General features: G+C 40.9%; 1 protein-coding gene across 2 annotated transcripts in view; it reads left to right on the plus strand.

Annotated features, from left to right (window-relative positions):
• The window catches only part of PPARGC1A (PPARG coactivator 1 alpha), a 391,629-nt gene that overhangs the window by 1,939 nt on the left and 363,781 nt on the right, over positions 1–25,909 (plus strand). The window contains exon 1 of one of the 2 annotated variants that reach the window (XM_081545078.1): positions 14,894–14,939. The exons of the other annotated variant lie outside the window; for it this stretch is intronic. The gene's annotated coding sequence lies outside the window, so the exon portion shown is untranslated. Of the gene's footprint in view, positions 1–14,893; positions 14,940–25,909 lie in introns of those variants that run through there. 2 annotated transcript variants of the gene reach the window in all.

Consider the following 25,909-nt stretch of genomic DNA (forward strand, 5'->3'; position numbering starts at 1 on the left):
AAGCTGTATGATTGATGCTAATTCATGTAAATATTAAGTGCCAGGCCCTGTTCTAGGTGCAAAGAACATGGGTCTCTGTGCTCAGGGAGCTTACATTCTAGTGGAAGATAGGACAGTAATAAAGTGAACAAGCAAACACAATTAAAAATGAGAATTTCAGATTGTGGTATGGCCTCTGAAGCAAATAACAAAGGTGGAGTGATAGAGACATGGGGCTAGGCCAGGAGGAAGAGGGTGGTTTAGGCAGTACCTCCTCTTTGAGAGGTGACATGGGACCAGATATGGCATGACGAGGAGGCAGACACATAATGATCTTGAGGAAGAAGGTTCTTGGCAGAGGAGACCTAGGCACCAGATCCCTAAGGTGGGATCAGCTTGGTTCTTCATTAAGAATTCCTGGCCAAATTTCAACAAGACACCAGTTCCGATCATAATATCCAATGTGAATACTTCTTTACATAGTTTTAACAGTGACTATTATTTATGAAGGGCTTCCCAGGTGGCACTAGTGGTAAAGAACCCACCTTCCAATGCAGGAGACATAAGAGATATGGGTTAGATCCCTGGGTTGGAAATGGCAGCCCACTCCAGTATTCTTGCCTGGAGAATCCCATGGACGGAGGAGCCTGGGGGGATACAGTCCATGGGGTCACAAAGAGTCAGACACGACTAAAGTGACTTAGTATGCAGCGTGTGCATTATTTATGAATCACCAGGTAATATGCTGGACACTCTGAACCATTAGCACTAGTTGCTAAAAATGTAAGTCAGATGAAAGCAGGGATATTTATGTTTTGTTCAATGATATATCTCACGTGCACACAGAAAGTGTTCAATAATTTGCGACCTTAACGTATTACCACAATCCTATCCCTGATATAGCACCTCCTCAAATTTAGAAATGAGACTAAGGCCCAGAGACATTAAGAAGAGTTGGGATTTGAGCCTGAGATTGTCAGACTTGAAAACCAATGCATTTCCTGCTGTGCTCTACCTCCTATGCTTGTTCTAGTACATCTGACCCACCTGCTTCCAAAGTCTAATCTTGTTAGCATCCCACTGAGTCAAGACTGAGGCAGGGAGTTAATTTGGCTGTTCTGCTCAGCCCTGTTCATCAGGGAGTGGTCCTTCAGCAGCCCAATCATCGTATGGTCCCACTGATTTCCAAGCTAACTTGCTGCCTTTGATAGGGGCTCAGATCTTTAAAAAAAAACAAACCTCAGACTCTGACTGCCAACGCTTGCCTTGTAAGAGGTTTTACATAAATCATGGAATCAAAGCACAGTGCATGCTCTCACATTTAGGCAAATGTAAAAGAAAGGAGGAAGGGAACTAACACGAATTGAAAACCTGCTATGTGACTTGTTTGTGGGTTTGTATTTTATGTACAGAATGTTATCTAAAAATTAATAATTATCATATCAGAATGATGAGAGTTGGCTTGAGAGTTGGGTAGATCTGGATTAAATTCTAGGCTGTAGCACTTAGAAGCTGTATGATTTTAGAAAAGTTACTTAATCTCCATGTTCCTTTGTTAGTTATAAAATAGGTCTAATGTTACCTATTCTATAGGATTCTTGTGAAGATTGATAACACTTGGAAATGCTTGCCCAAAGCCAGCATTCAAAGAATGAAACTTATAATAAATCAATATACTTCATTGAGTCTAAGATGCCATCTATTAAATACCATCATTTTATATACCACTAAGAAAAGGTGCTGTCAATTTAACTATCATGCACTATCAATTGTAAGATACATTCTGATATCAGAGATGGGCAAATGTGCATCTTAGAATGGATGAAATATGTGTATGTTATAGGTTATATAACCCACTAATAATGACAGTACATTAACAAATTACTGAAGCATTTAAGGCAAATCATGGGCTATTGTTTGTCAAGTGCTTTAGGAATTGAATGCCAACGCCTTTCTTTATAGCTTCTCTCAATTATTCATGACCCTCAAATCAAAAAGATTTTTCTTACATCAAGTCAAGCTGTCCCACAATAATTTCAGCCAGATTTCACTTGTTTATTTCACTCTGCAGACAATAAACAAGTGGCCAGTGTCCTCAGCACACTCATTCATCTGCTTGTTAACTTGCAACTTAAATGCCTTTCTTTCAGGCTAATTGCAATATAATTATATCGGCCTGCAAAACATCTCACCAATGTAATGCGGATGAGTTCGGGGAATTAAGAGATTTAAAAAGTTTGCTATTCATTCATTCATCCAGTACATATTTATGGAGAGCATAATATGTGCTTGGTCTTTTTTTTAAATATTGGAAATACGATTCTGAGCTAGACAAGGTGCCTACTCATGGAATTTGGGGGATGACGGTAATACATGAGTAACAAAGAAATAATATTTCAGACAGTGATGAAGTTTGTGACAAAAATAAAGCTGGATAATGTCATAGAAAGTAACTGATGCTGAGGCTATTGTAGTTAGAATGGCAGGGAAATTTCTTTGGAGATGTTACTATTGAATAGATAACTGAGTGATGCTGGCATGGGGGGGAGGAGCAGAAGAGAATATTCTGCTGAGCGGCAGCTATTGGAAAGATTTCCTAAGGTAGAAATAGGCTTGGACTGTTTACAGAACAGAAGGAAGTGGAGAGTGTACATGTATGAGGATCAGGGGAGGAAAGTGGGGAGGTAGACAGGAGCTAACACATGATGGCCTTTGACAAGGTCAGGGTAAAGAGACAGGAGTTTATTCTAAATTTAAGAGGAGACCACTGGAGAAAGGCAGGTCATTAAACTGGGAAGTGATGAGATCTAATTTGCTTTTTATTTTCTTCTGAATTCTGTGGCTGCAGAATAGAGAGAAAGCTGTTGGGTGGGGTATAGGGGCAAGAATTGAAGTAAGACACCATAGAGATCTAGACCAAATCTAAGATAGTAGGGGTGAAAATGGAGAGATGTGGTCAGATCAGGGGAGATTTGGGAGGTGGAGGTCTTGGGGTGTGGATCTGGGAAGATGTAGGGGAGAGAAAAATTAAGACTGACTCCTGGGCTTTGAAATTGAGCCACAGAATGGATGGTCATGCCACTTACTGAGGAGGGAAGGAGCCTGGGGGAGTGCATTCAGGGCGACATCTAAACTCAGGTTACCACTGAGAGGTATATCAATCATCCAAGTGGAGGGGACAGAAGGTAGATATGTGAGCCAGTTCAAAGCAACAGTCACTGTTAAAGGTACACATTTAGGATGTTATTTAAAGCTCAGGTGAGAGTTTCTAGGAGAAAAAGGAAATAGAGTTGAGAAGATGTTTAGAGGAAGAGGCGAAGGAGCCCACGGAGGACTATGCTGCTAGGAGAATATGGTGAGTATTGCAGATCAATTAAGAGGAGGAGAACAAAGAATAAAAGACATCGAGGGCTGGATCATAACTGTAGTGATGGATCCATTTGGGGCTGGGCGTCCGGTAGGAGAGTTTTCCTGGGAACAATACTGATGATGATCAAAGGAGTGGCTAACTTTCATTCTATAGAAACTGAAACATTTTACAGAAAGGTTAAGTATCTTGGCCAAGGTAACAGAGCTAGTAAGTGACAGAGCTGGAATTTTAACTTGAAGATCTTGGCTTTAGCATCTGCTTCTTCACCACGTACTATACTGCCTCTATGTGGGATCCTTGAAAGAGTTTAATATAACTGAAAACAAAGAGACGGTTTTGTATCAAAGGAGCAGCAGATGGGTGTGGTGGGATTGACTTGGTGAAAAGGTATGGTGGTCAGCTTAACCATTTGGGTGATGGTGCCATTTTGAAAGAGGCTAGAAATAGTCATAATGAAAATAAATGTTGTTTGGAATGGAGAGAGTAAGCAGAGTTTATCTTCTTCCTTTCCTTCTCAGGTAGTTCTGAGCAATAAAGGCTGCCAACTACTATTCATATCTGATTAAACAAAAGTTAAAAAAAAAATAAAAAGCAGAGAAAAGACCTCAAGAGCGAGTGGCATGCTTAATCTTTGGTATTTAGAATGATGAAGAGAAGCAATATGTGAAATCTACTTAAAATATGATTTCATGTTCTAATATACATTTTGAATTTATGGGGAACTGACTTCTGCCATTTATTCAGAGAGAAAAAAAATGCATATGTTATGCAGCTGAACTTATCACACCATAATGGGACACCTAGCATTTTTCACAAGTGATTGATCTTCCCCACCCTTAAACAGTTCTCTCCTAACTGTTACAAAAAATGGAATACATTTCAAGCTTCTCTTGGGTTGAATTGAGCAGAAAGCCAAAAAGCCACAGACACTTGCCAGCTTTAGTTAGGGGGGGAAAAAAAGAGGGATGGGAGAGTGTCTCCACTTTATGAAAAAAAGGAAGAAAATTTCAACTGGGAGAAACACCCTGGGGGTGGATATGTTAATTGGAATATTCCCCACTAAGGTTAAATAGAATTTAAACACTGTTTGAAGCCTATGTTATATATCCTAAAATACATACTGAACCAGGAGGTAAAGAAACTGGGTTTTATTTCCAGCTGTGTCGTTGATTTGAACAGGTTGTTTAACCTGTCTGTGGAGCTCAGTTTATCCATCTTCAAAATGAGAAAAACAGCGTTTGCCTATACCCAACAGAACCTGAAAGCCAGGTTTCATATTCAAAACTCAGGGTCTTGTTTAAATTTGAGTTTTAAGGAAAGTGGATCTTTTTTCCAAAAAATATTCAGGATCCTGAGAATAGAAAGAAGGAGAAATAGCTGAGTGTAGAGGTTTAAAAAGTCCTTATTTTACAAAGTCTCCCAGTTATATAGATTCTAGTACCAGTTCCTTCCTTGGAGCTCTTGCAGAACTTGTCAAATGAATCTCTCCAATAGGATCACCAACTCAATGATGCTTTTGTTCAGGATTTTGGGCTTCCTTGGTGGCTCAGGTGGTAAACAATCTGCCTGCATTGCAGGAGACCCAGGTTCAATCCCTGGGTCAGGAAAATCTGGAGAAAGGAATGCCTACCCACTCCAGTATTCTTGCCTGAAGAATTCCATGTACAGAGAAGCCTGGAGGGCTACAGTCCATGGGGTCTCAAAGAGTTGAATGCGACTGAGCAACTAACACTTTTCCTTTTTTAGCATGGAAGGTCTCAGGTCCTGGGAGCTTACTCTGGGTCAAATCTGAACGACTGGTCACCCTAGTTTCCTTTGACCCTGGGTCACACTTGGTATTTGTGTGCTGGCAACTAGACTACCAACTTCATGAGGGCTTTCACGGGAAATGCAATGTGCTGACTGTTCACATTCCCCTTGTATTGTTGGCAGTGAGAGTTGGGTCCATAGTGTGTCTCTCTTGCAAATACGTCATTGATTGCTTTTCCCCAAATACACCCAAAGATCTTTAGCCTCTATCTTCTGCAAAATATTTTGCCAGGCAATTTTGCAGCATTGCATTTAATATGAGAGTCCATTGAAGTTGGCAGTGAACCTTCCTACCTCAAGATAAATAAACTGAGATTCCAAAGAAGAGAGTGATTCACACAAAGTCATCCATCTGGTAAGAGGCTGACATCACACTGGGACCCAGATCTTCACTGAGCAAAGCCTGGACTGTTCTTACTATGCTGTACTAATTCTTGCTTTTGGGGCCTGGAATACCCTTACCCCTCACTTCGTGGGTGAATTCTGATACATGTCTCTACGCTTAGCTCAACACTTAACAATTACTTCAACGGGCTTTCCCTCATGACCTAACCTGTTTTGTATAGGTCAATATTGTTCCTTTTTGCTTTGGGAACTTACCTTTAATCTTACCCTGCCTTTAACCATACTAATTTTCATATCTGTGTCTTGATTTATATTTTCTGGGTGATTGTGTATTTTGTGAGAGTAGAGATGAGAGCTTCACTCAGTTTTGAATTCCCAGCTCCCAAGTGCCTGCTTATCCATTCCTTCACTCATTTATTCAAGATTTGAGGACTGTGTTTAGCACTATCTTGATTGTGAAGGGAAAGGGACATGCACTTCACCTAGTTTGACCTCAGTGGTAAAGTCTAAAAGTAGAAAGCAGGGAGAAAGTTCTGTAAGCAGGTTGGCTGGTCATATATTTTGAATTTTATTCAAGTGCCAGACCACCACAACTTGCAAAATACTCTTTCCATGGTATTTCCTTCATTTTCTCACATTTTTTTTATGCTCTAAAAAATTTTTAAGCTCTTTTCTCTTGAAATTTTTTAAGCTTTTCTGGCAATAAAACACATAAAGGCATGAGGGAAAGCCACTTGTAGTAATTGCTAAGTCTTGATCTAAGTTTGGAGGCATCTTGGCTTATCAGAATCTACCCACCAAGGGAGATGCAAGAGTGTTCCAGGACCCCACAGCAAGAGCAGACAATAAAAACATTCTATGACTATTAGAAGAAATTCATGGAAGCTGCCTAAATGTCCATTGACAGAGGAATGGTTAAAGAAAATGTGGTACATATATACAATGGAATATTACTCAGCTATAAAAAAGAATGGAATAATGCCACTTGCAGCAACATGAACCTAGAGATTTTCATATTAAGTAAAGTCAGACAAAGACAGACAAATATCATATGATATCACTTTTATGAAGAATCTGAAAAAATGATACAAATGAATTTATATACAAAATAGCGATAGACTCACAAAATGTTACCAGACGGGGAATAGGGGAAGAGATAAATATGGAGTATGGGATTAACAGATATACACTACTATATATATAATATATATATATATGTATATATATAGGCCTACTCTATAGCACAGGGAACTATATTCAATATCTTATAATAGCTTGTAATGGAAAAGAACCTGAAAAAGAATATATATTAATATATATAACTGAATCACTTTGCTGTGCACTTAAAACTAATACAACATTGTAAATGAACTATTAATTCAGTAAAAAAAAAAAAAAAGTCATTTGCTTAATTAATTAATTTTACAGGCATGTTTTGAGTATCTGCAGTTAGGGGTTATGCCATGTCCAGGTCCTGGGGGAATTTGAAGGGTGTGAAGCCCAGCTCCTGCCCTCCAGAAGTTCATGGTCTGGCTGGAGAATCAAGACAGATGCACGGATCACTGTGGTAGAGTTCAGCTTATGAGCTCACAGGACAGCGGGAAACGCATCATACAGGTGGTGACACTGGACAGCTTCCTAGAGCAGATGGGATTCAAGTTGAGCCTTGAAGTTTGAAGAACATTAAAAACAACAGGGATTATCAATCTCAAGTATCTTAAAGGGAGAGGTGGCTCCTGAGTTTGAGTTTGTAGGTTCCTATCTTTGCCCCATTGTCCTCTGTATTTCTGTGAGAAAATCTGATGTTTCCGGGATAGGTTGTCCTGCACTTACTTCTTCCTTCCCTCGCTTTCCATATATGTCCCCTACTGTCCCCTATACCACATTTGTCATTTGAAGGAGTCTGTTTTTGGTTGGTAGGTAGCATGCCTCTCTGGGGCCAATGGCCCAGTTTTATTTCAATTTGATCTTGTTTCTAGGTTTATAGTGATAGAAACCCTACAGCCCAGCCACTGAAAATCAGAACACACCACTTCATTCACCAACAGATTCACTATCAGCTGTTATTAACATAGCACAGGAAATAGTATCATTAGGTTTTCATGTGAATGAAGAACACGGAGAAATGTTTATAGCATTTTATGACATTTTTTGGAGGAAGCAGTGATTGACATGTTAATAAACAGCAGAGAAAATACTTTGGTTTGCTTTCTAGTTATCCTCGTGTTTCCTATTGGAAACCCGTTGTCAACCAGCGTCTGTCTTCCATGCCCAGTATACACATGTCTGCTGATAATTGCTATTTATAGTTCATTTATAAAGAAATCCTAGGGGAACATTGGGACACCAATCTGTACCATCTAGTTTCCTTTTTATTCAGATCAAATCTCTCTGTTGCTGAAAGGGGAGGGGCTGATGCTTGGTATATATTTTTTCGAAGCATGGCATTTTTTGTGTGTGATATTATAGAAATTATTTCTGAATGCTGGAAGCCTGGCAAAAATAATTGTTGGTGTTTGGTGCAAATTCTCCTATCCATCCACTAGACTGTTTTTGGTTAACCAGTATTCCACATGACTGTATAAACAGAGCTGTCATATAATTGTCATCTTCAGAAGATACTCTTTGCTCCCCTTCAGCACCTTTGCCACCTCTGAGAGCTCATTTTGCCTCCTGTATCCAAAGTGTCTCTCAGAAATCAGAGTCAGCGCTATTATTACTGTTGCTAACAATAGCGCTTGTCCACAGCAGGGAAGAACAATTAACAAATTCATGAATTGTGTTTGTTTACATGTCTGAGCTCAAGGCTAATTATTTAATTAATGTCTTCTGTCTTGAACAGAAGTGTTAGCACATGGAAGTATTGCTGAGTGGTAAACAAGGTGGGATTTGAGAATTTCAGCTTATTTGTGCGATGGAAATAGACATTTATTCGTTGAAGACCTGGAATTAGGTTAGGAGTGCTTCAGCCTCAACAGTTAAGTTTGGGAATGCATGATAAAGAGTTAATGAACAAACTTAGCTGATGCCTCTGGCAATCTTGGAAGGTACGTCACAGAAATGACTACTACTAATAAACTACTACTAATAATGATAATTAAGGTATTTTGACAAAGGCTTCATCACATCTCATGTTGTGGTATTGGATGAAGGTAGTTACTGATTATTCTCAGCCTCAAAGCCTCAGCTCCATCTCTGATTCTTATGCATGCTCTCATCACTCCTTATTTCTATTTTTCATGTGGTGGTATACTCTGCATCATGTGAAAAGCCACCGTCTGTCTCCATGGATGTTGCCTTACATTTTGGTGTTTATGACCACTGCATATATTTCGGTTGCTCCATGCATGTTTGCATGAATGAAAGGCTGGTTTTCTCTGAAATCCATTGATTTTAATACCAATCAAGAAACTAGTTTGCCTTAGAGCTGCTTCTTTTAAAATATGTAGGTACAGATAGAAAAGAGAGACAGTTAACCAGGACTTTGTAGTTAAGAAAGAGCTTCTTTTAAATCTACTTTTGTATTATGGAGGGGCATGGCTTAAAAAGAATAAAGAAAAACCATGAAGTAGTCAGCAAGTCCCTCAATTGAGGAACAACAGTTTTCTTCCTTCAGTTTTCTCAACAAAAGGCCAGCTCTCGCACCTGGCCATACACTGCCCCTTTCTGTATCTTTTCTGTTTAAACAAATGAACCAGATGCTAAGACCACAAACTCTGAGTTTGGTTGAGTGTGGTTATTCCAACTACTATGCAATGGTTTGGTTTTGCCTATGTCTTAGGTGGGTTTCCCAGTGGCCCAGAGGTAAAAGAATGCGTACAATGCAGGAGGTGCGGCTTCGATATCTGTGTCAGGAAGATCCCTTGGAGTAGGAAATGGCAACCCACTCCAGTATTCTTGCCTGGAGAATCCCATGGACAGAGGAGCCTGGCGGGCTACAGTCCATGGGGTTGCAAAGAGTCAGATGTGACTTAGTGACTGAGCACATGTCTAAGGCACCGAGCTGGGTGCTTTTTTAGCATGGATATATAGGGATGCTACAGTGTTAAAGCTGAGGGTGTGACCTCTGGAACAACGAGGCCTGTGTTTATTCATTAGCTACATGCCGTGTGGGCCATGTTACTAACCACTCTGTGCCTTTGCATTCCCATCCATAGGATAGGGGTGGTGAGAGAATATATTCATAGGGTTATTGTGATGAATAAATCAATATAAAGAGCTTGACTGAATGTGTTCTTCCAAAATTCACATATTGAAGTCCTAATATCCATTGTGACAGTATTTGGAGGTGAGATGTTTGGAAGTTGATTAGGCTTAGATGAGCCTAAGCCTAATCAATGAGAGTGGAGCTCCCATGATGGGATTAGTGTCCTTGTAAGAAGAAGAAGAAACCAGAGCCTTCTCTCTCCACCACATAAGGACACAGCAAGAAGGCTGCCATGTGCAAGCTAGGAGGAATGTCCTCACCAAGAACTGAACTTGCCAGCACCTTGATCTTGGACTTCCCAGCCTCCAAAATTGTGAAAAAATGTCAGTTGTTTAAGCCGAGCAGTCTGTGGTATTTTGTTATACCAGCCTGAGATGATTAAGACACTAGGCACACAGTTTCTGCCCTCAGACAACATCTAACTTGGGGGTGAAAACAAGAGGTGATGTAGAGAAATGGGAACTAGCTGGCAGTAGAAGTGCCTTGTTGGCAGCAACCAGAAGCAAGAGGAATTTAGAGGACACAGTGCTTATAGCAGAAACTTGAGGAATAGTAGACTTTAAAAGGTGGAGCGGACCCCAGAATAGGAAATTACATGTGGAAAACTGTAACAGTGGGACAGTACAAGGCATATTTGGAGCCCTAAGGAGATATGTGAAAATGAGAAGAGAAGGGTATGTGCGAATGCAGAGGAAAATTAGGTTGGGCAAATTACGGCTAGCAGCGTCATGCATAAGAGAAAGGACTTCGGATTGACTGACTTGATATGAATGCCCACTTTACCTCTTTCAACTGTGTGAGCTTGGGCATGTCCATGTACCTTTCTGAGTGTCAGAGGACTCATCTAGAAAATGAACATCATTTACATAGTCCTAATGCTCCAGGTACTCAAAGGATGACTCCAATTAGCGTATCTCCCGTGTGCAGTGCTCACTGGAGTTTTTGCAATTGAAGAGTTACACTCTACCAACAATCTTTTAGAGTTAGCTGGCAACAGAAAAGAAAGGACCTCTTGCTGTAAAATTTCAAAGGATTTGGGCTAATTGGGGTGGGTCAAGCCTTCTAGTTTTAATGTGAAGTGTTTAGTCTTTGTTGATAGGTTTTCTTCTGAACATCATTTAATGAAAAGCTAAAGCAAGAAGTCTCCCTCTTGCTCCCACAGGAAGAACGAAGGCTTTAAAGCCACCAAATTACTTGCTAAAGGAAGTTTGTAGAAGAATAATGCATTAATTGACATTTGTGTAGAATGCCCTTTTATGTTCCACCCACTTGTCCTTTCTGTGTTGCAAATCCCACAGTGAGTTGGTCTCCACTGACCTTCTTACTCAATAGTGCGCAAGCACACCATCCCGGGAGCAATTTTTAACCACAAAACACAGCCCGGTATAGCTCTTCAGTTCGTGACTGAGGATGAAATAAGATTCTCTCATCTTGTTTGCACTGCTGATTTGTTAGCTCTTTATTGATTAGAGATCGCAATGCACAATTTGTTTTTCATCTTAAGTAAGGATATTCTGTATATGTCGTACTGTCTATGAGTTATTGATTTACTATGATCTGTAAAAACTCTTTCGTCCCCAAAGCTGGGGACACTCCACCTTCCTGAAGGATAGTCATCCATCCTGTTCCAAATCAATGAATTTCAGCTTTTCCCACGGGGTTTGCTACAAGTTAAGGAAAAATTAGATTTAGATTGAGATGAAAATAGTCCAGGCTAGGAAGGGCCCTATTAATTTCTATTATTTCACATCTGATTTATTGTACTAGGATACATACACACATATGTGTGTGTATATATGTACATACACACATATGTGTGTATATATGTATACACACACACATGTATGTATCTGCTGAACCAAGCTTCCACATTGCTCAGGATTTTTTCCCATTTATGGAGAATGGTAGGCATGGTGGCATTTCCATTCTATTTGCAACTGTATTTTAAGAACACCTGCGTCTATTGTACCATTGCATGCATGCTGAGTTGCTTCAGTTTTGTCCAACTCTTTGTGACCCTATGGATTGTAGCCTACCAGGCTCCTCTGTCTGTGGGATTTCCCAGGCAAGAATACTGGAATGGGTACCCATTCCCTTCTCCAGGGGATCTTCCCGACCCAGGGATCGAACTGGGGTCTCCTGCGTTGTGGGCAGATTCTTTATCATCTGAGCCCCTAGGGAAAAACCATTGGACCATTAGAGGATAACTTTTCTCAACTCCTACAAGCTACATAGCTCTTTCACATCAGGAAATGTGTGTAAATTGTAAAATATAGGAAACCCAAGCCTTTAATGGCAACAAATTGATTCCCTAAATGAACAAAGCAAATTAGTCATACAAATAGTAACCAATAAACCTTTTTGCTTTAACCCCAGCCTGATTCTCTAGACCCAGATTCTGTCTTTTCACTGCCAACTAATTTTTTTTAATTAGAAGATTGTCATAAAAGATGCTAGATATTAAAATCGTCTTAAAACTTCTAAATCCAACAACTCATTAATACTGCTTACCTTGGTTTCTCCTTTTAGAAATATTGGCTTTAGGAGCAAATAATGAACTATGGAACTCTATACAGGTGGCATATCTTCATTATTCTTGATTTACCATGTGAGATAGATGGCACTAATAATAACTATACTCATACAGAAACTCTTGATCAGGACTATTTTATCCTTTAATACGTGCAGTTGTGAGCATTCTCTTTGTATTGTGACAGTTTTATTTTTGTCATTCATTTAAGCGTGCTTCCTCATTTAAAGATAGTGCGATAATAATTTTAATTGTCATAATGAAGAGGAAGACCATTCAGAGGTGAAATGTGGCACACAGTGCGATTTGAACACAACCTTTGATGCCACTGAGCATGTTAGAGTTTTGACTGATAAATCAAGCACATGTGTTTACATTGCATTCAGAGAAGCATTTAGTCTTGTGTCATTAACAGGTTATTTCAGATCCTGTTTGTGAATGCCCTTACTTATGGAGAGGAGGAATTTTTCATCTGTCTTGACAAACATGTATCATGTCCAGGTCTGCATGACAGCAGTGTTTCTAAGTACATTGCTTTCTGTGTTGTGCATATACTTTTAGCTTTGATATGATGAGCAACTAATCCTTTCCCCAGCCTTGCCCTGTTTGAACATGGGATTCGTTACAGACACAGAGGCACCAGTTCTGACCCTGAACCTACACAAGCGATCTCAGGGCTCTCAGCTTTGTTGTCGCTTTGTTTAGTTCTTCACACTGTGTGCAGCAATTTATGTTGACATGTTGGTTCCTTTTTATCCTGCTAGGAGCTTCTCCCGGAGCTGTGTCTCCCTCTTCTTCATACTCCCAGAACCTGACAAACACAAAGTAGATGCTCAACACATAGGAGAATAATTTCGGTGGGTGCCACATGAGGTCACAGATCTTGCCTGAGTTTGCAATGAGTAGTAATCCTTCTGCTGCTGCTACTGCTAAGTCGCTTCAGTCGTGTCCAACTCTGTGCGACCCCATAGACGGCAACCCACAGGCTCCACCATCCCTGGGATTCTCCAGGCAAGAATACTGGAGTGGGTTGCCATTTCCTTCTCCAGTGCATGAAAGGGAAAAGTGAAAGTGAAGTTGCTCAGTCATGTCCGACTCTTAGCAACCCTGTGGACTGTAGCCTACCAGGCTCCTCCGTCCATGGGATTTTCCAGGCAAGAGTACTGGAGTGGGGTGCCATTGCCTTCTCTGAGTAATCCTTCTACTAGGATTCAGAAGGATTTTAAAGAGAAAGTAGGAAATAACAAATGCTGGAGAGGAAGTGAAGAAAAAGGAGCCCTCCTCCACTGTTGGTGGGAACGCAAGTTGGTACAGCTACTATGGAAAATACTATGGAGTTTCCTTAAAAAACTAAAAATAGAGCTACCGTATGATCCAGCAATTTCACTCCTGGACATATATCCAGAGAAGATGAAAACCTAATTTGAAAAGATATATGCATCCTAATGTTCATAGCAGCACTATTTACAATAGCTGCTGCTGCTGCTAAGTCGCTTCAGTCGTGTCCGACTCTGTGCGACCTCATAGACGGCAGCCCACCAGGCTCCGTCGTCCCTGGGATTCTCCAGGCAAGAATACTGGAGTGGGTTGCCATTTCCTTCTCCAGTGCATGAAAGGGAAAAGTGAAAGTGAAGTCGCTCAGTCGTGTCCGACTCTTAGCGACCCCATGGACTGTAGCCTACCAGGCTTCTCCGTCCATGGGATTTTCTAGGCAAGAGTACTGGAGTGGAGTGCCATTGCCTTCTCCGATTTACAATAGCAGAGACATGGAAATAACCTAAGTATCCATCAATAGATGAATGGATAAAGAAGATGTGATGTATATATATGTATATATGTGCTGTGTGCTTGGTTGCTCAGTTGTGTCCGACTCTTTGTGACCCCATGGACTGTAGCCAACCAGACTCCTCTGTCCATGGGGATTCTCCAGATAAGCATACTAGAGTGGATTGCCATGCCCTCCTCCAGGGGATCTTCCCAACCCAGGGATCAAACCCTGTCTCCTGCATTGCAGGGAGACTCTTTACCATCTGAGCCACCAAGGAAGTCCATGTGTGTGTGTGTATGTATGCATATATATACAGTAGAATATTACTCAGCTACAAAAAATGAAATAATGACATTAGTTTCAACATGGGTAGACCTAGAGATTATCATATTAAGTGAAGTGAGTCAGAAAGAGACAAATACCATGTGATATCACTTATATGTAGAATCTAAGGTATGACACAAATGAACTTATTTATGAAACAGACATATACTTACAGACCTAGAGAAGAGAATTATGGTTGCCAAGGGTGAGGGAGAGTGAGGTAGAGATAGAGTAGGAGTTTGGAATTAGCAGATGCAAACTGTAATATAGAAAATGGATAAGCAACAAGTTATACATATAACTGCATCACTTTGGTGTATAGTAGAAATTAACCCAACATTGTAAATCAACTACAGCAAAATAAATTAACGAAAAGAGCAGGGCCATAAAGTATGGGTGGGAAACAAAATTTATAGGGATATCCCTGAGAACACAGATAAAGGAACAAGAGAGCAAATGCATCTTAGACCCAAAACAGGTATTCCATCCAACATCTGATTGTGAGGTCAGAAAGGCCACCTGGGCTACCTGATGTAAAAGAAGGTGTGTGTGGCTGGGTGGGGAGCAAACTCACAGATACAGGAAAAGAAGACTGGTCAGACCTCAGGTGAATTGGAGTTAGGTACCTGCTAGGAGTAGAGAGCATCTCTTGTCAGGTCTACAAGGGTGGGGCCTGGCTTTGCAAGTTTCTTAACTATAGACAACACAGGGAAGTTTGATGGTCTCTCGGTCAGTGGGTTGGCTGGCTGTGACCCTGTGGCCATTTCTTCATTCAGGTGGCCAAGATTGGGTAAGGGGGTGGGCAGACCTTATAGGGTATTTGAATGATTCAAAGTAATTTCTTTAGAAAGGGCTGTAGGATCGCTTCTCGGCCTTTTGGCTAAGATCAAGTGTAGAAAGGGCTGTAGGCTGGGCTGGTAATAAAATATTGGAGAGGTTCTCTCCAATGTTTAAAGGCTGTGAAAGGCTCCTTGTGGCTAGAGGGTCAGTACAAATGCTAGGGATTGTGTGCTCTGATATAGGAAGCTAGGAGAGAGCTCCTTTCTCATGGGGTGTGTTAGCATTGAGTCTGTCTTGAAGCCCTGGACCTTCTGGATAGAGTTTAAGCCCAAGGACACAGTGATGTCATCTCTACACCAAGACTCTGCCTTCTTTACCCTGCCCCCTTTTTTCTTACCTTCTTTGCCCTGGGTTAGGTTGGAGCTGATAGGAGTGTAAGGAGACATGCCATTTGTGTCAAGGTAGCACAGGAAATTAAAACCCAGGACTGTCACTCCCCAAGGCAGGGGATCTGGTTCCCTGATCAAGATTTCCTGAAAGCAGAACATTCATTCAGTGTGCAGAAGGTATTTCGTGATTGATTTCTCTTTGGCGGGTATTGTTCCATGGGGGCTATGGTGATGGTAGGTCACAGATATGTCCCTGACTTCACATGAAACATATAACGTAGTAGGAGGACACAAGCAATCAAAGAGAAAAATGATAAGATATTAGACAATAAGTGCTGTAGAAAACAACAGGGAGATGGACTAGAGAGCTACTGGGACTGTGCCCTCGCATAAGGTGGTTGGGAGGGACTCTCTGATGTGAGAACACTCGCAGAAGGTACTAAGTTCTGTTGGGTGAGAATTTCCATGTGCCCCCTTTCAACTGGCTCCATTCTGAGCTCCTACTGAGGTCCAGTGTTGACTGTTGTATTGATTATCTATCAGGCCTCATTGAGGTTGCACACAGCTTTTCTGCTAGTGACGTGGATCATCTTTGGGAAAAAAGCTAATGCCGATTGGAATTTTTAATATGTATCCCCTTTTAGCATCTAGTGGTGCTGCGCTTCCCTAGTCAGGGAGTAAATGTGCCTGTGGTCCAATAAAGGGAGACTTGAGACTTGCAGCTCATATTGACAGAAGGGAAGCTCTCATGCAGGGTTTTGAGGGTCTTTGTGGAGGCTTTGGTTTTAACTTTATGGAGTCCTTTTCCATTAGGACTTCACATTTGCAGAAATATGCATCCTTGGTAACATATACATCCTTAGGAAGACCTGCATCTGAGGGCAAACAACTTGGCCAGGCCCAGATATACACTGGATAATGCTTACATGAGGAACCGATGCATTTTCTGTTTATTCTTTGTTATAGTTAAACACTGGCTTTTGTTATAGTTATTTGATTCGACATCCATTACACTAGTGTTTAAATAGACTAATAATCAGAGAGGCCCTCTTTTGAAGCAGATTTCTTTGGTCAGTATTAGAAAATGTAATATGAAGTTACATTTAGGTTTAGAGGACAAGTAGGTTTAGAGGAAACATTAACATCTAATACTGTATTAGAGATTTTGAGATTAAATAAATTGGTTAGCTCTCTTTAACTCACATTCCCAAACTTGTTTGGCCAGTGGGCTAGTTTCTAGGGCAAAATACCAAGTAGCTGTGCTAAGTGTATGTATACAAATATTCGTTGGTCCTGCATCTCTCAGCATTGAAATGTAGGCTCCAAGAAAGCCCCACATACTTGTGGAAGTTTCAAGCACATTATCACTCACTTACAGGCACTAATGACTCCGATAATGCAGTGAAGTTTAGCATAAATAGGCTCATCATTAAAGTTGATGGCAGAAGTATAAACAAGACCCACACTATGAAATTTGCCATTTGTTCGTTATGCATCTGAAATTATCCTCCTCTCTCTAGCTGTCTCATACTGGGTGTTTATAAACCTATGTAGAATGTAGTATTACTTTCTTTTCCTGTAAGTGAGTTGATTTTTTAACGTCTCCTCCCCTATGTAGGAGATGGCCAAGACTGGGAAGGACAGTTTTGGGCTTTTCCAAAGTGATGTCTGCCATTCTGGTCATAAGGCTTTATAGAGGACCACAATTTCACAGGAAAAAAAAAAAAACAGCAGTAGATTTAGGGAAGTTAAGGGTCTGAAGGTGTGATCTAGGCAAGACACTTGGACTTGCTGAATCCTTGTGCAATTATCTGTTGATAGAGGTGATAAGAGCAGCGTAATCTACTAGGGAGGATGGGGCAGGCACCCTGCTCGCACAAGTGCAGAATGGAGTTGACTGGGTGGAGCTGCTGGTATCAGCTTGTGGACTTTGGGCAACATACTTCATTTCTTCCTTCCTCTAAAAGTGGAGGTGGTTATAGGGGAATGGTGAGCGTTAAGTGTGTAAATACTTATAAAATGCTTGACAGATGTGTGTGTACGTATATTCTAAAGAAACACTAATATATTAATATATAAATATGTTATTTAATACTATATATTATTGTATATTAATATATAAATATATAATGGTATAATATATAGTTTATATAAATATATGTATGAATATATATATGTATGAATATATATATATATATTCTACAAACACTAGATTTTACATGAAACAAACTCACTTGGATGGGTGGGAAAGTGGGGTGTCATACACGGTATTAATTATTCCTGGGTGGTAAGGATCCAGAGACCAAAAAGTAAAAATACCCTGAAAGATGTTTACTGCCCTCATAGAGCTTGAGCAGGAAAGCACGCTTACCCTTGGCTGAGATACAAAATAACACTTTGGTTATTTTGCCAAATGTCAACATCAGAGGAGGGCAAACATGCTTGGGAATAGTGCATCTACTTTGTAGGGAGGCTGGCTCTGTGCTTTTAATGATTGGATGAGGTGACTGTGAAGATTCAAAGGAGGACTGATAACCAGAGAGGAAGTAGAGAGAGAGGAGACAGACCAGAGGGGCCTGGCGGGGAAGAGAGGTGCCTGTTCCCAGGAACTCTCATTCTGTTAGGTCTCACCTTCTACCGGAAACTCAAAATTAACTTCCTTGCATTTCTCTAAAGCAAGGAGCAGACTTCCTTTGGTCTACACCCAAGGCCAGCAGCGGTATGGGGAGGGTTCTTGGATGACTGCTATTGTCAGCTTGCAGATCCCTACTGTCAACCCTTCATATCCGCAGCTTCTGTATCCAGAGACTCAACTGACCCAGCATCAGATTTCCATGAATTCAGAATCTGCAGATAAGGAGGCCTGCCTGTACTATGTCATTTTTTAAATAGATGATGTGAGCAGTTGGATTTTGGCATCCATGGTGTGTCTGTGTGTGTGTTTTCCCAGAACCAAAAACCCATGGATACCAGGGATGACTAGTTATGGTAATCTCAAGACTTCCATTCACTCTCACTTTATTTTAAAAGTCACCTTTGGCACCACTTCCCCTGAAAAGTTATCCTTAAAGCATTATAACTATCAAACAGATGCTTCCCTATGTCTTAATCACAGACCTGACCTGCATATTCCTATACCAGAGAGTTTCTTGGACCACATACACCTTTCTGAAATTAACATCATAAATCATATAGACTGGCACTGGTGAGGGCTTTGAGTATTTGTGACTTTAAGGTAATCAAAACAGTTAACATCTATCCATCCTACTTGCTACATGCTAATCATTGGGCTTCCCAGGTGGTGCTAGTAGTAGAGAACCTACCTGCCAATGCAGGAGACATAAGAGACTCGGGTTTGATCCCTGGGTTGGGAAGATCCCCTGGAGAAAGGCATGGCAACTCACTCCAGTATTCTTGCCTGGAGAATCCTATGGACAGAGGAGCCTGGAGGATTATGGACCACAAGGTTGAAAAGAGTTGGGACACGACTGAAGCAACTTAGCATGCTTGCATGTTAATTACCAAGTGACAAAATTGTGCAGGCATTTTCTTGGGACACTGTACGCTAGTTTGGTTTTTTTTTTTTTTCCACACCACGCAGCTTATGGGATCTTATTTCCCTGACCAGGGAATTGAACCCAGGCCCTCGGCAGCGAGAGCGGAGTCCTAAACACTGGACCTCCAGGAAATTCCCTGTGACACTGTATACTTGTAATTTTTTGTAATCTATCTCTTTAAATACACTGTAAGCTCCTTAAGGGGAAACTCTTCCACCTCTACACCTTTACCTCTTAGTGCTGGTCAGCACAGGGCCTCTGGTCAGTAGAGTCAACTGAATATATGAATGCAAATAAGTGAAAAGCATGTAGACTCCTTGTTCAGTCAAGAGCGTGCTTAAAGAAAACCAGTTTACCTGCTATTTTTCTTGAAGCTTGTGGCAAACTTGGGCCAGCCAGGTTCCTGAAATTCATTGCTGGCTTTTTCCCAATTTACTATAGTGCCAAATGGGAGTTCTGAGATCTTGGTTTTGCCTCCGATTTGATTTAAGGCTTCCCGAGAGCAGGAACCAGCATCTATGTTATTTACAACCTTATTCGTAGTGCAGTTGCTTGCATATAATAGATGTTTAGTAAATGAGTGATCAAAATATTTGGCACAGTCATATAACTATGTAAGACAAAGAGTCGGACATGACTTAGCGACTGAACAACAACAACAAAATGCATATACATATGTATTATAATATATATATATATATATATATATATATATATATAATAGATGCTTGCTCCTTGGAAGAAAAGCTATAACAAACCTAGACAGCATTTTAAAAAGCACTTCACCAACAAAGGTCCATATAGTCAAAGCTATGTTTTTTACAGTAGTCGTGTACAGATATGAAAGTTAGACCATAAGGAAGGCTGAGTGCCAAAGAATTAATGGTTTTGACTTATGGTACTAGAGAAGACTCTTGAGAGTCCCTTGGATGGCAAGATCAAACCAGTCAATCCTAGAGGAAACCAACCCTGAATATTCATTGGAAGAACTGATGCTGAAGCTGAAGCTCCAATTCTTTAGCCACTTGATGTGAAGAGCCAACTTGTTGGAAAAGACCCTGATACTGGCAAAGGAGAAGAGGGCAGCAGAGGATGAGATGATCAGAAAGCATCACCAACTCAATGGATGTGAATTTGAGCAGACTCTGGGAGATAATGAAGGACAGAGGAAGCTGGCATGCTGCAATCAATGGGGTCGCAAAGAATTGGACACGACTTAATGACTGAATAACAACAATAACAACATTGTAATGTACACACATATATTTATAAGCTATTCATATTCACCCCATCTCATGCTATTCTAATTTACATATCCTCATTTACTATACTTTTACTATACCTTTAGTTACTAAACAGACCTCTCTCCTGCCTCAGGGTCTTTGCCCATTCTACCTCATCTGTCTAGAAAGCTCTTAAAATACGTATATGATGAATACCCTCATCTCCTTTAGGTCTTGTTCAACCATCATCTTTTCTGTGAGAGCTCCTCTGACTGCTCTCTCCCTCTTATAAATTGTAACCCTAACACACTTCTTTCTCTTTGTTTTGCTTTGTTTATCTCCATGGTATTTATCACTGTCTGACAATATGGATTTTGCTTACTTATTCCTTAGTGTTCCATTTCTACCTCTCTTAAAATGTAAGCTCCATGAGAGCAGGAGATGTTGCTTATTTTCTTTTAAGCTGAGTCCTCAGTGCCTAACACAGTGCCCGGAATACTTTATTGTGGTTGGTCTCAGTAAACATTTGCTGAAGAATTTACATCTCAACACTGTTATTTTAGGTGGTTAGCCTGTGTGAGCCATAACTTAATTTTTGAGTGAATGTAGCACTACGTACTGACTCTCTTATAACAGAATAATACTATGAAAGTGAAACAGTTCTTTGAGCTTCTCAGGAAAGGGTCATAAATTTCTTCTATGGGTGATAATTTTTAGCATGATGCCATGGTTTTTGAGCCATTGTTTGGTAGCAGATTTTGTGCCCTGATTAGAAGTGTGGCCCCTTTCTCCTGGTAATGGTTCTTGGAATCTATCAACTTGCAGTGTCTTATTTTCACTGGAGGAAACTGAGTGTTTCTTTCTTTGCTTCAGATGGTCACATCTTTAGATCCTGAAGCAAGAGCTGCAGCCCATCTCAGGAGTCCAAATGCAGCGATAGATTTTGCCCCCAAGCAAGTAAGATACACCATAAAAACAAGCAACTTTCCTTACCAGCCCATCTCTCATTTGAATTTTTGATGCCTCAGTGGTCAGTTTGAGATGATAGCTGGTAATAAGAAAGTCTCTGTATTGGAAGGAGGAACATATACTTCCCATTTCCCCCAGGGCCTCCTTATTTTGCTTAATAAAATAATTCCTTGGAGTCCATGTTCTCTACCTCTATCTTCTTTGCTTGGAGGCCCTGCGGGTTCCTTTGAGAAGTGCATAATTTGACATGGCTGGCTAGTAGAACCCAGATCTGGGTTCAAACTCTATTAGCCCAGCAATACTTGAGTACACGGACAACACTGAAGATGTTGGAAGGACTTCATAGCTGCTGATGACGTTGTGTAGATGCTTCTATCAATGTGTTCCTTGAGTGGCAGGCAAGCTCAGGATAGGCATGGGACCAAATGTGTGACCCAGAAGCCAGGTGGCCTGACCATCTTGCTTTCTGGGTCTTGTCAATGTGTCTGCCATCTTGTGAACCACAGAAGGCATTTTGTCAGAGTTTGGTTGAAATTCTTGCACAGTACAGGATTTTGCCTGCTCTTCATTTCCCCACTTCTCTCCCTAATTCATTGGTGTAAGGATCCTGGCTCAGCATCTTCTGGTACCTCTAATGACCGTTTGAAGCCTGTGTTTAGGGATTAGCCTTCCCTAGAGTTCTCCCAACTCCTATTGGTTCTTTTGTTATCTGGAGAATCATTCCATATGGTTCAGAGGAGAAGAAAAACAGATAAATCTGTGTTGCCAAAAGTGCCCTTCATCATTTTGAATGGGACTACCTGGGGGGGGGGGGCGTGGGTGCAGTTCTAGGTTGGATGGGAGGGGGAAATGTCTCCTACTAGCCTGAAAGAGCTGGTGTCCCCTGGTGGATTTTGATGATAAGTCTGTTCATCAGCAACTGTGTGGTCTAAAAGAATCCTAAGTCACGCTTCTCTCGGGTATGTGAGCACAAAGAAAGAAATTCACCTTTCTTTGTCTCCCTTTTCGTCAACAGAATCCTATTTTTAGGTCATTGGCATATAATTCAACGTTGCTTGCAACCAAGTCCTGGCATTCCTTTTAGGAATTTCTAGAGCCATTCATGGTATATGACTAAGTTAGCGCAGAGTGTATTATCTCAGTTCTCTCCTGGTGATACATATATTTGAGAAGCGTGCTATTTTCAGAAAGTTTCCAGTGCAGCATTGTCCAAAGATCAGGCCAAGAAATCACAGATCCTTGGCGTTGTTGTGAACAAAAGAAATTCCTGTCCCTGTCTCCAGGCAATGTGATTACAAGACGGATGATCAGATAGGTGACCCAAGATGGATGCCTTCCTGAATGTGACTCAGGTTTATCTGTACCTGTCCCCACCTTTATCTCTGAGTGCGTCCTTTGCATTTGAAGATGACATGCCTGTTGGATTTATTTCTAGCCCTATCCTCCTCCATAGTGTTTATCCTTGGTGCCTGGCTGAGGGCGAATCATTCTCTCACTCATGACTTTGTGGTCTAGTGTCTTACACAGCCAGGTGGCAGGCAAGCATCTCAGGCAGTGTTTGGCTCCTGGCTGAGTGATGCTTTTCTCCTGACCTCTGGAGTGATGGGGCAGAAGATAGGTCTATCTCTGTTTAGTACCTGGAGATACCCCAGCTCTTCCCCAACCTCTACTGGGAAGGAAATCTGGTTTTGTTTGGTTTTTTGGAGAGGTTTCCAGTTGGGTTTACAGATGAACTTATTTCAAAGGTGTTACCTTTCAGGTTTAATCCTGTGGATCATTGAGCCTTAATGGATCAGTTTTACATGCCTCCTTTTTGGAGTGCTCATTTCCAGCATTTAAGCTCACAAATGAGTCATTGATTGGGCAGTTTGCCTGATGCTTTTGCTCAAACTCATATTAATGTGTGAGAGGGAAGGACAGGTACCCTCGTGCGGGGCATGCACAAGATCCTGTCATGCACCATCAAGAATCCTCAGGTATCCTCAGCGCCATAAGCACAGAAAACAAGTCAGGGTGACAGCAAACAATTATCATTATGTTGGGATTGTGTTTATTTCTCACTCAACAGGATCATTTGGGTGAAACTACATCAATTAATAGCAAAAGTCTTGTTTTTCTCTCCACTTATACTCTGTGAAAAAAAGAAAGCAATGTTTACTCAATCTGTATTTCACACTTAGAGTCATTAATGTCAGTTGACTTTTTTAAATAACCATCTACCAAAAATTTTCTAGTAAACATATGTAATTAAAAGTTTCTGGTGATAGAGAAAAGCAATTTAGTAACTCACTTCTTTTGAAATAGCTTAACCCACTTTGCATCCACCATTGATTCAAAGGAGGAAAAACTGTACCAGAGAACTCCATGGAGTTTATGAGGAAATATTGCTAATGCAAAGAAGCTTCCCTTGGTAGATCATAATATAGGGCCCAAAACACAGAAGTTAAAAGAGGTGCTGTATAGAGGCCACAGTGTGTCTTGTAGGTTAAAGGAGCAAGTCCAAAAATCAATATTCTAGCTTAATAGACAGTCACAGCTGTGTTTCCAGGCAAGATGAAATGTATTCATATGCACATACTAGGATCTTTGCACTGTGTGAATACACAGATTTCTCCTGATGAAATTTTCTTCCAGTTGAATTGAGTCAGCAGGCTAAAGGGAGAGCTGACCATTTGAATGGTCAAAGGTCTTGGCTGTTCTGAGAGGAGAGATAATTCTACCCTTTTGCTTTTTAGTGAGAACAAACAGGAACTGAATGCTATTAGACTGGGTAAGACTTCAGTGATTTGCAGAAGAGAATGCATTTCATGTAACTAAGCTGGTTATTCCCAGGCACATTCTTTGGGATTTCACCAGGAACAACCAGAGGTCCCAAAACAAATAGCCATAAGGATTTGTGAACAGGAAGCATTCCTTCCAAGGATTTGTGAACAGGAAGCATTCCTTCCCTTGTTGACCTTAACTTATACGTTGAGTAAACAAGTCCCTGCTCTGTATACCCTGGTGTATCTAAGGCAGCTTCTAATTTCACTGTAGTTGGACTGCATCCAATTTTCCCTTTGGTTCTGCTTCTCAAAACTGCCAAGAATTGGAGTTTGACAGAGACCTAACTTAACTAGTGAAACCAACTTGGAACAGGCTGTGGGTGGATATGCATATTTCTCAGGTCCTGGGTGAGTTACCTGACCCCCAGGGGAGATTAAGAGGGGCACACATGACTAGGTAGCCCTGTCTGACTACAGTTTCACTGAAAACCTGGCAGGATGTTTGTTGTTCTAACTTTTAAATGTCTCATAACTGGTTTAATCTTGTGAGCACACAGACCATGGGTATAGGGAGTTTATACTCAGAACCTTGGGTTCCACAATAACCCTGGCCTTTTGGGGCGCTGGTTTTCTCTTTGGCATGAAGCTCTTCAAATTCTTGCATGGCAGTCTATGAATATGCCTGGAATTTTTTTTTTTACAAAAAGCCATGGGAGATGGCTTTTTGAGGGGCTGGCAACTAGGAATCGGGTTAATTTCATCATTGGCTTGTCAGATAGTTTTGTCTGTATAGGAGGAGAAAAAGTGGTTAAGACATTGCTTGATTGTTTGGATAACAGTATGAAACAGGGATTTTTGAAAAAGCTGTTTGCTTGTACACAGTGATCTCCTGCTGACCCCTTGTTTGTTGCTTAGAAATAGTGAAGCTACATCGAGATATGAATCTGCCCTTGGCTAGAAGCCAGGAATATCATCTAGGGCTTTTGTTTGATGTGCTTCCCTATGCCCACTGTACTTCCATTTCTTGTGGGAGGCAGAATGGTTTAGTAGATGAGGCATGGACCATGAGCTGAGCCTCTGAATTCCAGAAGGTGACTTTTCTCCTTCCTCACTTACTCTTATCACATTAAGGCAACTCATCCTAATTGATCTGTTTCTACTTGTGCATCTGTGTGATGGGACTGAGGAGGCTGGAATTGGAACTTCCATTCTCTGAAGGCATGTGCCATGTTGAGCACTAGTGTATCTGGTTGCACTGGAGACTTAGAACACCTTGTATGAGTTTGCTTGGGCTGCCATAACAAAATATCACAGGTTGGCTGGCTTAAATAATAGTTCTGGAAGTGAAAAGTCCAAGATCCAAGTATTGGTAGGGTTCATTCAGAGGCCTCTCTCTTTGGCTAACAGATGGGTCTCTTCTCCCTTTGTCTTCACATGGTCATTCCTCTGTGTGGATTTGTGTCTAATTCTCTTATTATAAGAATACCATAATTTAATTATATTAGGATCCACCCATCTATCTTCATTTTACCTTCATAACCTCTTTATAGGTTTTGTCTTCAAATGCAGACCCATTCTGAGGTCCTGGGGATCAGGACTGCAACATAAGAATTTGGGGGTGGGACACAATGCAGCCATAATACAGCCTCTGTGCATCAATTCAACATTACAATTTTTAGGTGAGAAACAGGCTGGAAAAGGCTCTCTAACATTACACAGAGAGAAGCAGACCCAAAATTAGAGTCCTTCTTGGGTTCTACACTCTGTGCTCTATCTTGTTTCTCTGCTTTCCCCGAGATAGTTGCTACAATTACTTCATAAGTGCAGCATTTCCATTGCACTTTTCTTGTGGTTCTTCACCTCTGGTTCTGACTTTCTGGAGAGGGTTGGTAAC

Source organism: Giraffa tippelskirchi, chromosome 1 (genome assembly GCF_054371585.1).
Source record: "Giraffa tippelskirchi isolate mGirTip1 chromosome 1, T2T-mGirTip1v1.2.pri, whole genome shotgun sequence".
Taxonomy (NCBI): Eukaryota; Metazoa; Chordata; class Mammalia; order Artiodactyla; family Giraffidae; genus Giraffa; species Giraffa tippelskirchi.